Consider the following 14,003-nt stretch of genomic DNA (forward strand, 5'->3'; position numbering starts at 1 on the left):
AAGGGATTTTGAATAATTTCCGATGTTTTACTCAGAGCAAATCTGGCAATGGTTTTGTTCTGGCAAACATGACTATGGGAAAGTAAAGACACTGCTCCTGCTTGTTTTTTAATTACCCTCCTCACTCTCTCAGCGCATTTCCTCTCTACCCCAATCTGGGGGCCCACAAATGACTTCAAGCCCTCAAATGTTCCCACACAAAATGACACTTAACAGCCTAATAAACTATAAACATCAGCTTTCATTACCGTAACTCTCAAAAATAAAGATATATAGTACCAGTAAAAAGTTTGGACACACCTACTCATTCAAGGGTTTTTCTTTATTTTACTATTTTCTTCAATGTAGAATAATAGTAAAGACATCAAAACTATGAAATAACACATTTGGAATCATGTAGTAACTAAAAAAGTGTTAAACAAATCAGAATATATTTTATATTTGAGATTCTTGAAAGTAGCAAACCTTTGCCTTGATGACAGCTTTGCACACTCTTGGCATTCTCTCAACCAGCTTCACCTGGAATGCTTTTCTAACGGTCTTGAAGGAGTTCCCACATATGCTGAGCACTTGTTGGCTGCTTTTCCTTCACTCTGCAGTCCAGCTCATCCCAAACCATCTCAATTGGGTTGAGGTCTGGTAATTGTGGAGGACAGGTCATCTGGTGCAGCACTCCAACACTCTCCTTCTTCATCAAATAGCCCTTACACAGACTGAAGGTGTGTTGGGTCATTGTCCTGTTGAAAAACAAATGATGATCCCGCTAAGTTCAAACTACATGGGACGGAATATTGCTGCAGAATGCTGTGGTAGCCATGCTGGTTAAGTGGGCCTTGAATTCAAAATAAATCACCAGCAAAGCACCCCTACACCATCACACCTCCTCCTCAATGCATCACAGTGGGAACCACACATGTGGAGATCATCCGTTCACCTACTCAGCGTCTCACAAAGACACAACAGTTGGAACCAATAATCTCACATTTGGACTCATCACAGATTTCCACCAGCCTAATGTCCATCGCTTTTGTTTCTTGGTCCAAGCAAGTCTCTTCTTATTATTGGTGTCCTTTAGTAGTGGTTTCTTTGCAGCAATTTTCACGCAGTCTCCTCTGAACAGTTGATGTTGAGCTGTGTCTGTTACCTGAACTCTGTGAGGTGCTATCTGCAGTTAATTACCAAATTCTGAGGCTGGCAACTCTAATGAACTTATTCTTTACAGCAGGGTCTTCCTTTCCATTGGCGGTCCTCTGAGAGCCAGTTTCATCATAGAGCTTGATGGTTTTTGCGACTGCACTTGAAGAAACGTTCAAAGTTCTTGAAATATTCAGTATTGACTGACCTTGATGGACTGTCGTTTCTCTTTGCTTATTTGAGCTGTTGTTGCCATAATATGGACTTGATCTTTTACCAAATACGACTATATTCTTTATACCACCCCTACCTTGCCACAACACAACTGATTGGCTCAAACGCATTAAGAAGGAAAGAAATTACACAAAAAAAGAGTGTGCAAAGCTGTCATAAAGCCAAAGGGTGGCTGCTTTCAAGAATCTCACATATAAAATATATTTTGATTTGTTTAACACTTTTTTTGCTTACTACATGTGTTATTTCATAGTTTTGATGTCTTCACTATTATTCTACAATGTAGAAAATTGTAAAAATAAAGAAAAACCCTTGAATGAGTAGGTGTGTCCAAACTTTTGGCTAGCACTGTATATATTTGAAAGTGTATGTTTAAGAACTATGAAATTCAATCATAACACAAATCATGCACTGACACATTCTGCAGTCCTGCTACGGAGGGCAGAGAAAAATCCATGTAAAATGAGGATGCTGCCAAGCAGTGGAATGTTGCTGATGCTATAAATCTGAGCTCAGAAGCACCCAATCAAGCCTAATTGTAGCCTGAATTTGCCATGGAACCACCAGGCCTACTGCAGGGATCCTGGCTGGCAGCCATTGTCTTTATCAAAGGCCCAAAGCCAACCACAGTTGCAACAGTTACAATTACAGCCCGTTTGAGTTCCTTTTTAGATGCTCTTCACAGAAACTAGTTAAATGGATTTACTAAATTAGGACAACAGTTAACTTTTAAATGTATTTCAGGAGACACTGGAATGCGTTGGTGGACAGCATAGCTATATTGGTTGTGTCAGTTCACATGCAATACAAAGTGAAGGTAGCTACCAGAAATGATGAAATGACAAATGTTTATCATTTGATTTTGGAAGAAAATCATTATTTCCGTCTACTGACAAATATATTTTGCAGATCATAGGCTAATTGTGAAAACAAATCTGTTTTCTTCACTACTGCATCAGTTTCATCATTTCTCTGGGGTTATCTCTGGGTTAGCAACTTATTTCACTAACTGTCAACAGAAACTTGGGTCTTAGGGACTTATCCACGTCACAACATCAGCACAGAGTCATGGACACAGCTTGACAGAGAATATCATTAAGATTTATCCTTTTAATATCAATTTCAATAGTCAAAGGAAAACATATCATACAGTACTATCATACTATATAACAACGTCAATGAAATATTACATTTGATATGATTTTTTATGCATTTTGTCTCTCCCTTTGCTCTAACTAAACCCCTCCCTATTTCCATACTGCTGTTTGAGGCTTCCATGGCTTTGGCGGAGTGAGTATGACTCATAATAACCAGTTAAAAGGCTTTCCCATTGACCAGCATTTGCTACTCTATGCAAACTAGCCCCACTTCAATCCTGTGTGGTTACTATTAGAAATGCATCTTCTGTTCTGTTGGACCTGTGTTCTGGTCTTGGTTCTGCCTGGTCCATGTTCTACAGCTCCTACATGTATTCCTGAAGAAGAGGTCACGGGACTCCTCACAGGACAGACCCAAGAGGACCTAAAGCTGGCCACAGTAAGTGTATAATTGAATGAGTTAAATGACAAAATTACAGACATTTTACAAGAACTGCATGTTACACATTGTTTACTGTACGTAAAAATGCACTTTTTAAATAACATGTTAACGTTTGACGGTGGATGACTGGATGTGGAAAAACTACATCATCCACATGTATTGATCACATTTTTACAAATACTTTATAACTTTTTTCTAAAGATGTATCTGTACCCATTGGATGCAGTGATCACAATATAGTGCCTATATCCCAGAAAGTAAAGGCTCCAAAAGATAAGATTTTACAATTATTGATAAACATGCACCTGTTAAGAAACTGACTGTTAGAACTGTTAAGGCTCTATGAATTGATAAGGAATTGAAAAACTTTTGCTTGAAAGAGATGAGGCAAATGGAGTCTGGCAGCACATCTGACTGGCTGATTTACTACAAATTGAGAAATGATGTGACTAAACTCAAAAATAATAATAATCTGTATTATGAAGCCAAGATCAATGATATAAACAATGACAGAAAATAATTTTGTGCAGAAAGATAAATTCACCTCATTCTTTCATCGAATCAGATCATCGAATCAAATCACTTCAACTTAGATGGAAAGCTACTGAGGATGGTAACTGAATCTATAGCCAGTATTAGCCACTCCTATCTGTCATATCTTTAATCTGAGCCTACAGAAAAGTAGCAGGCCTGGAGGGAAGCCAAAGTCATTCCTCTACCCAAGAATGGTAAAGCTGCCTTTACTGGTTCTAATAGCTGACAGCTATTAGCAAATTGTGTTTGACCAAATAGAAATAGTATTGTATCTAAACAAATTAACAGCCTTTCAGCATGCTTATAGAGAAGGGCACTCAACATGTACTACACTGACACAAATTACTTATAATTGGTTGAAAGAAATTGATAATAAGAAGATTGTGGTAGATGTACTGTTAGTTTTCAGTGCAACCTTTGATATTATTTACCATGACCTGTTGTTGAAAACACATGTGTTATGGCTTTTCAACATCTATCTATCTATCTATCTATCTATCTATCTATCTATCTATCTATCTATCTATCTATCTGAAGAGAGAGGGTGTTCTATAATGGAAGCTTCTCTAATTTTGAACATGTAAAGTGTGGTGTTCCGCAGGGCAGCTCTCTTGGGCTTCTACTATTTTCTATTTTTACTAATGACCTGCCACTGGCATTAAACAAAGCCTGTGTGTCCATGTTTACTGATAATTCAACCATATACTTGTCAGCAACGACAGCTAGTGAAACCCTAAACAAAGAGTTGCAGTCAGTTTTAGAATGGGTGGCCATTAATTAATAAACTGGTCCTGAACATCTCTAAAACTAAGAGCAATGTATTTGGTACAAATCATTCCCTAAGTTCTAGACCTCAGCTGAATCTGTCAATGAATGGTGTGGCTGTTGAGCTAGTTGAGGAGACTAAATTAATTGGTGTCAACTTAGATTGTAAACTGTCATGGTCAAAACATATTTATTCAATGGTTGTAAAGATTTCTGTCTAATGTGCTGGGGGTGTGTTGATATTATGTAACACATAATATCCTATCTCACAGTTTTGATTCATAAACCAGCAAATATTTCCTAAATGTTGTCCTTACAGGCAACCTAATACATTGGACTACATTCATGTTCATTAATACATGTTATAATTAGTAAGTAAAAGTCCCGCAGGCTCTGACCATAGTAAGCTGTTTATTCTCTGTGTTGGTTGGGGCGTGATAGTGACGTAGGTGGGTCATCTAGGTGAAATGTATTTCTATGGTGGCATGATATGGTTCCCAATCAGAGGCTGCTGTTTATCGTTGTCACTGATTGGGGATCATATTTAGGTAGCCATCTTCCTCATTGTGTTTGTGGGATCTTGTCTACATCTAGTTGCCTGAGTGCACACCAGTAGCTTCGCGTTTCGTTTGTGCTTTATTATTTTGTTTTGATGAGTTTCAGTTTATTAAAATATGTGGAACTCTACTCACGCTGCGCCTTGGTCTACTCATTACGACGAGCGTGACAGAAGATCCCACCAAAAACGGACCAAGCAGCGTGGCCAGGAGGAATGGACATGGGAGGCAATCCTGGATGGAGAAGGACCCTGGACTCAGGCCGGAGAGTATCGGCTTCCAAGGGAGCAGTCGGAGGCAGCAAGAGCGGCACGGCGACGATATGAGGAGTTAGAACAAAGACGGAAGTACGAGAGGGAGCCCCCCAAAAATGTTTTTGATCAGGGTTTAGACCTGAGCCAACTCCCCGTGCTTACCGTGGGGAAGGTGTGACCGTGTCAGACACTGTGTTATGCAGACACCGTGTTATGCAGTGATGCGCACGGTGTCTCCAGTGCGCATTCACAGCCCGGTGAGCTCTGCTCCAGCTTCCCGCAGTTACCGTGCTAGAGTGAGCATTCAGCCAGGACGGATTGTGCCGGCTCAGCGCTCCTGTTCTCCAGTACGTCTCCTCGGTCCAGGATATCCTGCGGCGGTTCTACGCACTGTGCACCGTCACAGCCCAATGCGTCCTGTGACAGCTTCCGGACTTGCCTGGCTGGAGTGAGCATCCAGTCCGGAAGGGTTGTGCCAGCTCTGCGCTCTAGACCTCCAGTGCGCCTCCATAGTCCAGTGCATCCTGTGCCTCCTCCCTGCACTCGCCCTGAGGTGTGTGTCATCAGCCCGGTGCCACCTGTACCGGTCCCACGCATCAGGCCTCCAGTGCGCCTCCACAGTCCAGTACGTCCTGTGCCTTCTTCCGCGCACTCGCCCTGAGGTGCGTGTCATCAGCCCGGTGCCACCTGTACCGGTCCAACGCATCAGGCCTCCAGTGCGCCTCCACAGTCCAGTACGTCCCGTGCCTCTTCCTCGCACTCGCCCTGAGGTGCGTGTCATCAGCCCGGTGCCACCTGTACCGGTCCCATGCATCAGGCCTCCAGTGCGCCTCCACAGTCCAGTACGTCCTGTGCCTCCTCCCCGCACTCGCCCTGAGGTGCACGCCTCCAGCGACGGTTGGCGGTCCAGAGCCTTCAGCAGGGGTTCTCAGTCCAGAGCCTCCTGCGTCGATCTATGGTCCGGTTCCTCCGGCGACGATCCACGGTCTGGAGCCTCTGGCGACGATCCACGGACGGTGCCTCCAGCGACGATCCATGGTCCGGAGCTTCCAGCGATGCGCCCCGCACCGGAGCCGCCCGACTCCCTGTGTCATCCATCATAGATGCCCACCCGGACCCTCCCCTATTGAGTCAGGTTTTGCGGTCGGATTCCGCACCTTTGGGGGGGTACTGTCACACCATGACCATAGTAAGCTGTTTATTCTCTGTGTTGGTTGGGGCGTAATAGTGACTTAGGTGGGTCATCTAGGTGAAATGTATTTCTATGGTATAGTTATAGTTCCCAATCAGAGGCAGCTGTTTATCGTTGCCTCTGATTGGGAATCATATTTAGGTAGCCATCTTCCTCATTGTGTTTGTGGGATCTTGTCTACATTTAGTTGCCTGAGGGCACACTAGTAGCTTCATGTTTCGTTTGTGCTTTATTGTTTTGGTGAGTTTGAGTTTATTAAAATATGTGGAACTCTACTCACGCTGCGCCGTGGTCTACTCATTATGACGAGCGTGACAGCTCTAGTTTTATCTTATCTTGATTATTGTCTAGTCATATGATCAAGTGTTGCAAAGACAGACCTAGTTAATATACAGCTGACCCAGAAGAGTGCGGTACGTTTTGCTCTTCATTGTAGTTAGAGGGCTAATATCAATGCATGCCAGTCTCTGCCAGTCTCTCTTGGCTAAGAATTGAGGAAAGATTTACCACATTGCTTCTTGTTTTTATAAGAAACAATGTGTTGGAAATTCCAAATTGCTTGAATATTGAACTTACACAGATCTGTTCACAGTACCCAGATCCAAAACCAATTAAAGGAAACATACAGTATTATACAGAACCATGATTGAATGGAACTCCCTTCATCTCATATAGTGAAAGTGAACGGCAAACCTGGTTTCAAACAACAAATAAAGCAACACCTCAGGCACAATGCCTCTCCCCCATGCAACCTACTTTTGTGTGTATGTACTGACGTGTAACTGATAGATGAACACACACATACGCATGTCAATGTTTTTAAATGTATGTAAATTGTCAAGTATTTTGTCTGTAATGTATTTTTCGTTATGTGTCGAACCCCAGTAAGACTAGCTGTCACCATTGCCGTTGGCTAATGGTGATCCTAATAAAATCCCCCCCAAAATACTGTAATGACACTGTGTGAGATATTGAGAATCTTTTTTTAATCCTTTTTTTGTTGTCGTGGGTGGGAGGCGGAGCTAAACACAATTACCTCAGAATGTACATGCCCTCACAATCAAGCACAGTATATGTTCCAAGATTGGCAAGGCAAGGCTCCAAAAATAAATCTGTTTTTAATTTAGAATGTAAATGTGATATGCACTGCGGGACCATTAAACTGCAGGATAATTGTGATTATTTCAAGGTTGCGTCTGAACAAATCCTATATTTATTTTATGGATTTGAGCAAACTATGCATTATTGCTGAACCACAGACGTAAAATTATGTTTGAGCATTAATGGTTCTGCTATGCCAAGTCTCACGCAACAGTTGTGCTAGAATATCAGAACTAGAAAGAATGGGGAAAATAATATGAACCCTTTGCCTCCAATTCCCTATAAAGTTTGTCCTTGCTACAGTATTTCCACATGTCTAGTGTTTCCAACAAGAAGTTGTAACAAAGTGATTGAGTCCTTACTCAGTCTGCATAATATTGATTTAAGATGTTACGATATATGATAGTGAGACACTACAGAAGCTTTCATCTGTTCTCAGGAGTACCTCCGGAATTATTACAACCTGAAGAAAGAGCAACCTTTGGCTCGGATCAAGAGGTACCTGCCCTCGTTCACCTCCAAGGTGAAGGACATGCAGAGCTTCTTTGGCCTCAACACCACAGGCAGTCTGGACTCTGAGACCCTGGAGGTGATGAGTACCCCTCGCTGTGGGGTCTCTGATGTAGAGGACTACAGTCACAACAACCGAGTCAACCGCTGGAACAAGAACATCATCACCTACAGGTAACAGTTAGGGGTTGGGTTAAATGTGGAAGACACATTTCAGTTGAATCCATTCAGTTGTACTACTGACTAGGTATCCCCCTTTCCCTATTCTTCTGAAATTAGATCCATGGCACCTGGAAGGCATGATATTATCACAGGATTTGTGTATTAGCTCACCGGAGGCTGTAGCAGGTAGAGTGGTTAAGAGCATTGGGCCAGTATCTAAAAGGTTGCTGGTTCAAGTCCCGAGCCGACTAGGTAAAACATCTGCCAATGTGCCTTTGAGCAAGGCACTTAACTCTAATTGCTCCTGTAAGTCACTCTGGATAACTTTTCTGGGATATGTGGGACGGTAGCGTCCCACCTCGCCAACAGCCAGTGCAATTGCAGGGCACCAAATTAAAAACAACAGAAATCCCATAATTACAATTCCTCAAACAGACAAGTATTTTACACCATTTTAAAGATACACTTCTTGTAAATCCAGCCACAGTGTCTGATTTCAAATAGGCTTTACTGCGAAAGCACACCCATCGATTATGTTAGGTCAGCGCCTAGCCACAGAAAACCATACAGCCATTTTCCAGCCAAAGAGAGGGCTCACATAAATCAGAAATAGCGCTTAAATTAATCACTAACCTTTGATGATCTTCATCAGATGGTACTCACAGGTTACAAAATAAATGTGTGTTTTGTTCAATAAAGTTCATCTTTATGTCCAAAAACCTAATTTGAAATTGGTGCGTTATGTTCAGAAGTGCAGAGAGCCACATCTTTGATAAAAGATACAAGTGTTATGCATGGAAATATAGATAAACTTCTCCTTAATGCAACCGCTGTGTCAGATTCCAAAATGGCTTTACGGCGAAAGCACACCTTGCGATTATGTTAGGTCAGCGCTAGTCACAGAAAAACAACAGTGTCTTTTAAATGTTTTAAAGGTAATTGTTTGATCTTGCAGCATTGGCAGGTACACCAGTGATTTGCCTCACAGCACGGTGGACTCTCTGATCGAGTCGGCGCTCAGCGTCTGGGCCAGGGCCAGCACTCTGACCTTTGTCAGGTCACGCACACAGAGGGCCGACATCATGGTGGAGTTTGCTACCTTTGGTGGGTAACACCTATCGTGGTCTTTCTAGATAACACTTTACGTTAAGGTATACTTTATAAAGAGTCTATATACTTTATTGACTATTTATAGATTTACAGATACTTTATGAATCAATAATAAACATTTAACTTACTGTTTGATGCACCTAATACTCAGCTCCAAAACAACGGAGTAGCAAAAACAATTGCTTTGACTCTGACATTTTGTTGTGTGTTTTCTCTAACCTCTGGGACATAAAGAGCACGGTGATGCCTACCCGTTTGATGGGTCTAAGGGCACTTTGGCACATGCCTTTGGCCCTGGAGAGGGAATTGGGGGCGATGCCCACTTTGACGACGATGAAACTTGGACGGCAGGGTCAAAGGGTATCCATTTTTATTTTACAGAATCATTTGAATTATTTTTTAGATGTACTGATCAGTAGATTACTTTTTTTAAACAAGAGAGAATGACCAAATAAACTGATTGCGCATGTTCCTGTTTGTGTGATTTCAGGGTTCAACCTATATTTAGTGGCAGCCCATGAGTTTGGTCATTCTTTAGGCTTAAGGCACTCCCAAAACCCAGAGTCACTGATGTATCCTACATACAAATCCAGTCGCAGTTCACACAACCTGCTCTCCAAAGAGGACATAGCAATAATCAACTCACTTTACGGTAAGGAGGAGAACATTCAACAAATTCAAATTCTGAATGTAGGATAAGATCATACAGTAACGGGCCTTTGGCCCTTGTTAAAAGTTGTGCACTGTAATGCATAGTGTATACATAGGAATAGCAATTTCAGACACAGACTAAATGTTTATTTTGGTGTGCCTTAGGTCCAAAAAACAGTCAGCCATATCACTACTCCAGACATGGCTGGAATCCACTTTACAACCCCTGGTTCCTGGGTTCCCACTTCCCTCTGTTGATGCAGAACAAATGTTCAGCTGACCTGTCCTTTGATGCTGTCTCCACCCTGGGGGATGCCACCTTCTTTTTCAAAGACAAGTATGTCCATCCACCCTGTTGAAATGCCAATAGTATTGATGAATGAAAAGCAAACAAATCTGGGGTTCCAAATGTCATGTTTCCCCCCCCCCCTTCTGGAGGTATCTATGGATCAAGCACAACCAGCAAAATGATATAAAAGAAGGTCCTATCAACAACTTCATGCCAAAGATTGAATCCAAAATTGATGCTGCCTTCTGGGTCCCTCGGCGATCCACTGCTTACCTGATTCACGGTACAGACATCTCCTACCATACTACCCCATCATGGTTAACCGTGTGTAACGAATGATAGGACTAATTTTCGGAGAAAAAAGTGAAGTGTATCAATCACACCTACCTTATTTGGCGGCCTATTTCAGCTGACCGATTCTGCTCAGACACCCTGCTGCCGCTTTCTGCTACTGCTAGTATGTGTTTCCTTCTTTTGCTCCTACCACCACCCCAGACCCCACCTGTTAGGTTCTGTTTCCTGCTGGGGGATTGGTATAGTCTACCGTGCTTCACTGCTTCTAAGTCCTTTTATATATTGACACTTTGCTTGGGCAGTGAGCTACCCTGAAGGAGCAGAGCCTATATCGCCAAGACTTGCATTATTCATGATTGAATAAAAGGTTAAACATATCTCTACACAGTGTTTCCTTTCAAACTATGAGCCATCCTCTGTTTGTTCCAGAATCCATGTACTGGACGGTGAAGGGTTCCATTGTGAAAGGCAAACCTAAACCCATCAGCAACTTTGGCTTCCCACCATGGGTTCAGGAAGTAGACGCAGCGGTACACATCGTCAAAACAGGACGCACGCTGTTCTTCATTCACGACATTTACTACAGGTGAGCCTGGCATTCTGAAACATCACCAGTGTACAGTCATTAGCCTACAGTACAAAATATCATTATAGCATATTGAATATATTGCAGAGAAACTGTATTGTGGACGTTTTTTCAGTTATAATGAAAACCGAAGAGTTATGGATGCTGGATACCCACAGTACATCAGTGATGATTTCCAAGGGCTCAATACTATTATCGATGCTGCTGTCTACAAAGATGGTTAGCTACTTTTACATCACGACAACAAAGACCATGCCAGCTCAATTTGAACATTCATTTTGTAAAACTTTTTCTTTCTAATTGTTCAATTTTTGTTCATCCTAGGTGTCATCTACTTCTTCGTTGGACCACACGTGTACAAGTACGATTATACCCAGAAACAAGTTGTTGGAACTGAGAAAGCAAATACCTGGCTCGGATGCTAGTGAATTCATGGGAATTTAAATGTTTTTGTCCAAAATGCAATAAAGGTTATGCAAAGCTGTACAAAACTGTATGCATAATGATAACATGTGGAATTTAGTCCAACGTATTAGGTTGCCGGTAAGGATAGCATTTAGTATGTGCAGGTTCATGAATAAACTGTGAGACAAGAATGTGTTACATAATACCAACATACTCCCAGCACATTAGACAGAAATGAATGGGTAAGTTGATATGGCTCATTTCATAAACATTGCCTAGATCATATATTTCAGATCACACATCAGCAAGTGTGGTTGAGATTGTAATGACGATATGAAACCAGTCATTTGGACATTTGGAAAGATTAAATAGACGATTGACGTGCAAACGTGTAGCCAACGTGCAGGAAACAATATACAGTTGAAGTTGGAAGCTTACATACACCTTAGCCAAATACAGTTAAACTATGTTTTTCACAATTCCTGAAATGTAATCCTAGTAAAAATTCCCTGTCTTAGGTCAGTTAGAATCACTGCTTAATTTAAGAATGTGACATGTCAGAATAATAGTAGAGAGAAGGATTTATTTCAGCTTTTATTTCTTTCATCACATTCCCAGTGGGTCAGAAGTTTACATACACTCAATTATTATTTGGTAGCATTGCCTTGAAATTGTTTAACTTGGGTCAAATATTTTGGGTAGCCTTCCACAAGCTTCCCACAATAAGTTGGGTGAATTTTGGCCTATTCCTCCTGACAGAGCTGGTGTAACAGAGTCAGGTTTGTAGGCTTCCTTGCTCGCACATGCTTTTTCAGTTCTGCCCACAAATGTTCTATAGGATTGAAGTTAGGGCTTTGTGATGGCCACTCAAGTACTTTGACTTTGTTGTCCTTAAGCCATTTTGCCACAACTTTGGAAGTATGCTTGGGGTCATGGTCTATTTTGGAAGACCCATTTGCGACCAAGCTTTAACTTCCTGACTGATATCTTGAGATTTTGCTTCAATATATCCACATAATTTTCCACATCTATTTTGTGAAGTGCACCAGTCCCTCCTGCAGCAAAGCACCCCCACAACATGATGCTGCCACCAACCTGCTTCATGGTTGGGATGGTGTTCTTCGGCTTGCAAACCTCCCCCTTTTTCCTCCAAACATAATGATGGTCATTATGGCCAAACAGTTCTATTTTTGTTTCATCAGACAAGAGGACATTTCTCCAAAAAGTACAATCTTTGTCCCCATGTGCAGTTGCAAAACGTAGTCTGGCTTTTTTTATGGCGATTTGGAGCAGTGGCTTCTTCCTTGTTGAGCGGCCTTTCAGGTTATGTCGATATAGGACTCGTTTTACTGTGGATATTGATCCTTTTGTGCCTGTTTTATCCAGCATCTTCACAAGGTCCTTTGCTGTTATTCTGGGATTGATTTGCACTAATCGCACCAAAGAATCCTTCCTCAGCAGTATGACGGCTGCGTGGTCCCATGGTGTTAATATTTGCATACTATTGTTTGTAAAGATGAACGTGGTACCTTCATGTGTTTGGAAATTGCTCCCAAGGATGAACCAGATTTGTGGAGGTCTACAATTTTTTTCTGAGGTCTTGGCATATTTATTTTTCCAAATGTCAAGCAAAGAGGCACTGTCTGAAGGTAGGCCTTGAAATACATCTACAGGGCCACCTCCAATTGACTCAAATGTTGTCAATTAGCCTATCAGAAGCTTCTAAAGCCATGACAGAATTTTCCAAGCTGTTTAAAGGCACAGTCAACTTAGTGTATGTAAACTTCTGACCCACTGGAATTGTGATACAGTCAAATAATCTGTCTTTAAACAATTGTTGAAAAAAATTACTTTTAAAATTTTTTATTTCACCTTTATTTAACCAGGTGGGCTAGTTGAGAACAAGTTCTCATTTACAACTGCGACCTGGCCAAGATAAAGCATAGCTGTGTGAACAGACAACAACACAGAGTTACAAATGGAGTAAACAATAAACAAGTCAATAACACAGTAGAAAAAAAATAAAGAGTTTATATATACATTGTGTGCAAAAGGCATGAGGAGGTAGGCAAATAATTACAGTTTAGCAGATTAACACTGGAGTGATAAACGATCAGATGGTCATGTGCAGGTAGAGATACTGTTGTGCAAAAGAGCAGAAAGGTAAATAAATAAAAACAGTATGGGGATGAGGTAGGTAAATTTGGTGGGCTATTTACAGATGGACTATGTACAGCTGCAGCGATCGGTTAGCTGCTCAGATAGCAGATGTTTAAAGTTGGTGAGGGAGATAAAAGTCTCCAACTTCAGCGATTTTTGCAATTCGTTCCAGTCACAGGCAGCAGAGAACTGGAAGGAAAGGCGGCCAAATGAGGTGTTGGCTTTAGAGATGATCAGTGAGATACACCTGCTGGAGTACGTGCTACGGGTGGGTGTTGCCATCGTGACCAGTGAACTGAGATAAGGCGGAGCTTTACCTAGCATGGATTTGTAGATGACCTGGAGCCAGTGGGTCTGGAGAGGAATATGTAGCGAGGGCCAGCCGACTAGAGCATACAGGTCGCAGTGGTGGGTGGTATAAGGTGCTTTAGTAACAAAACGGATGGCACTGTGATAAACTGCATCTAGTTTGCTGAGTAGAGTATTGGAAGCTATTTTGTAGATGACATCGCCAAAGTCGAGGATT

General features: G+C 41.8%; 1 pseudogene; it reads left to right on the forward strand.

Moving 5' to 3' along the window:
- Positions 1-1,777: 1,777 nt before the first annotated feature.
- LOC115137753 (uncharacterized) overlaps positions 1,778-14,003 on the forward strand; it is a 29,985-nt pseudogene continuing 17,759 nt past the window's right edge.

Source organism: Oncorhynchus nerka, linkage group LG11, assembly GCF_034236695.1.
Source record: "Oncorhynchus nerka isolate Pitt River linkage group LG11, Oner_Uvic_2.0, whole genome shotgun sequence".
NCBI lineage: Eukaryota > Metazoa > Chordata > Actinopteri > Salmoniformes > Salmonidae > Oncorhynchus > Oncorhynchus nerka.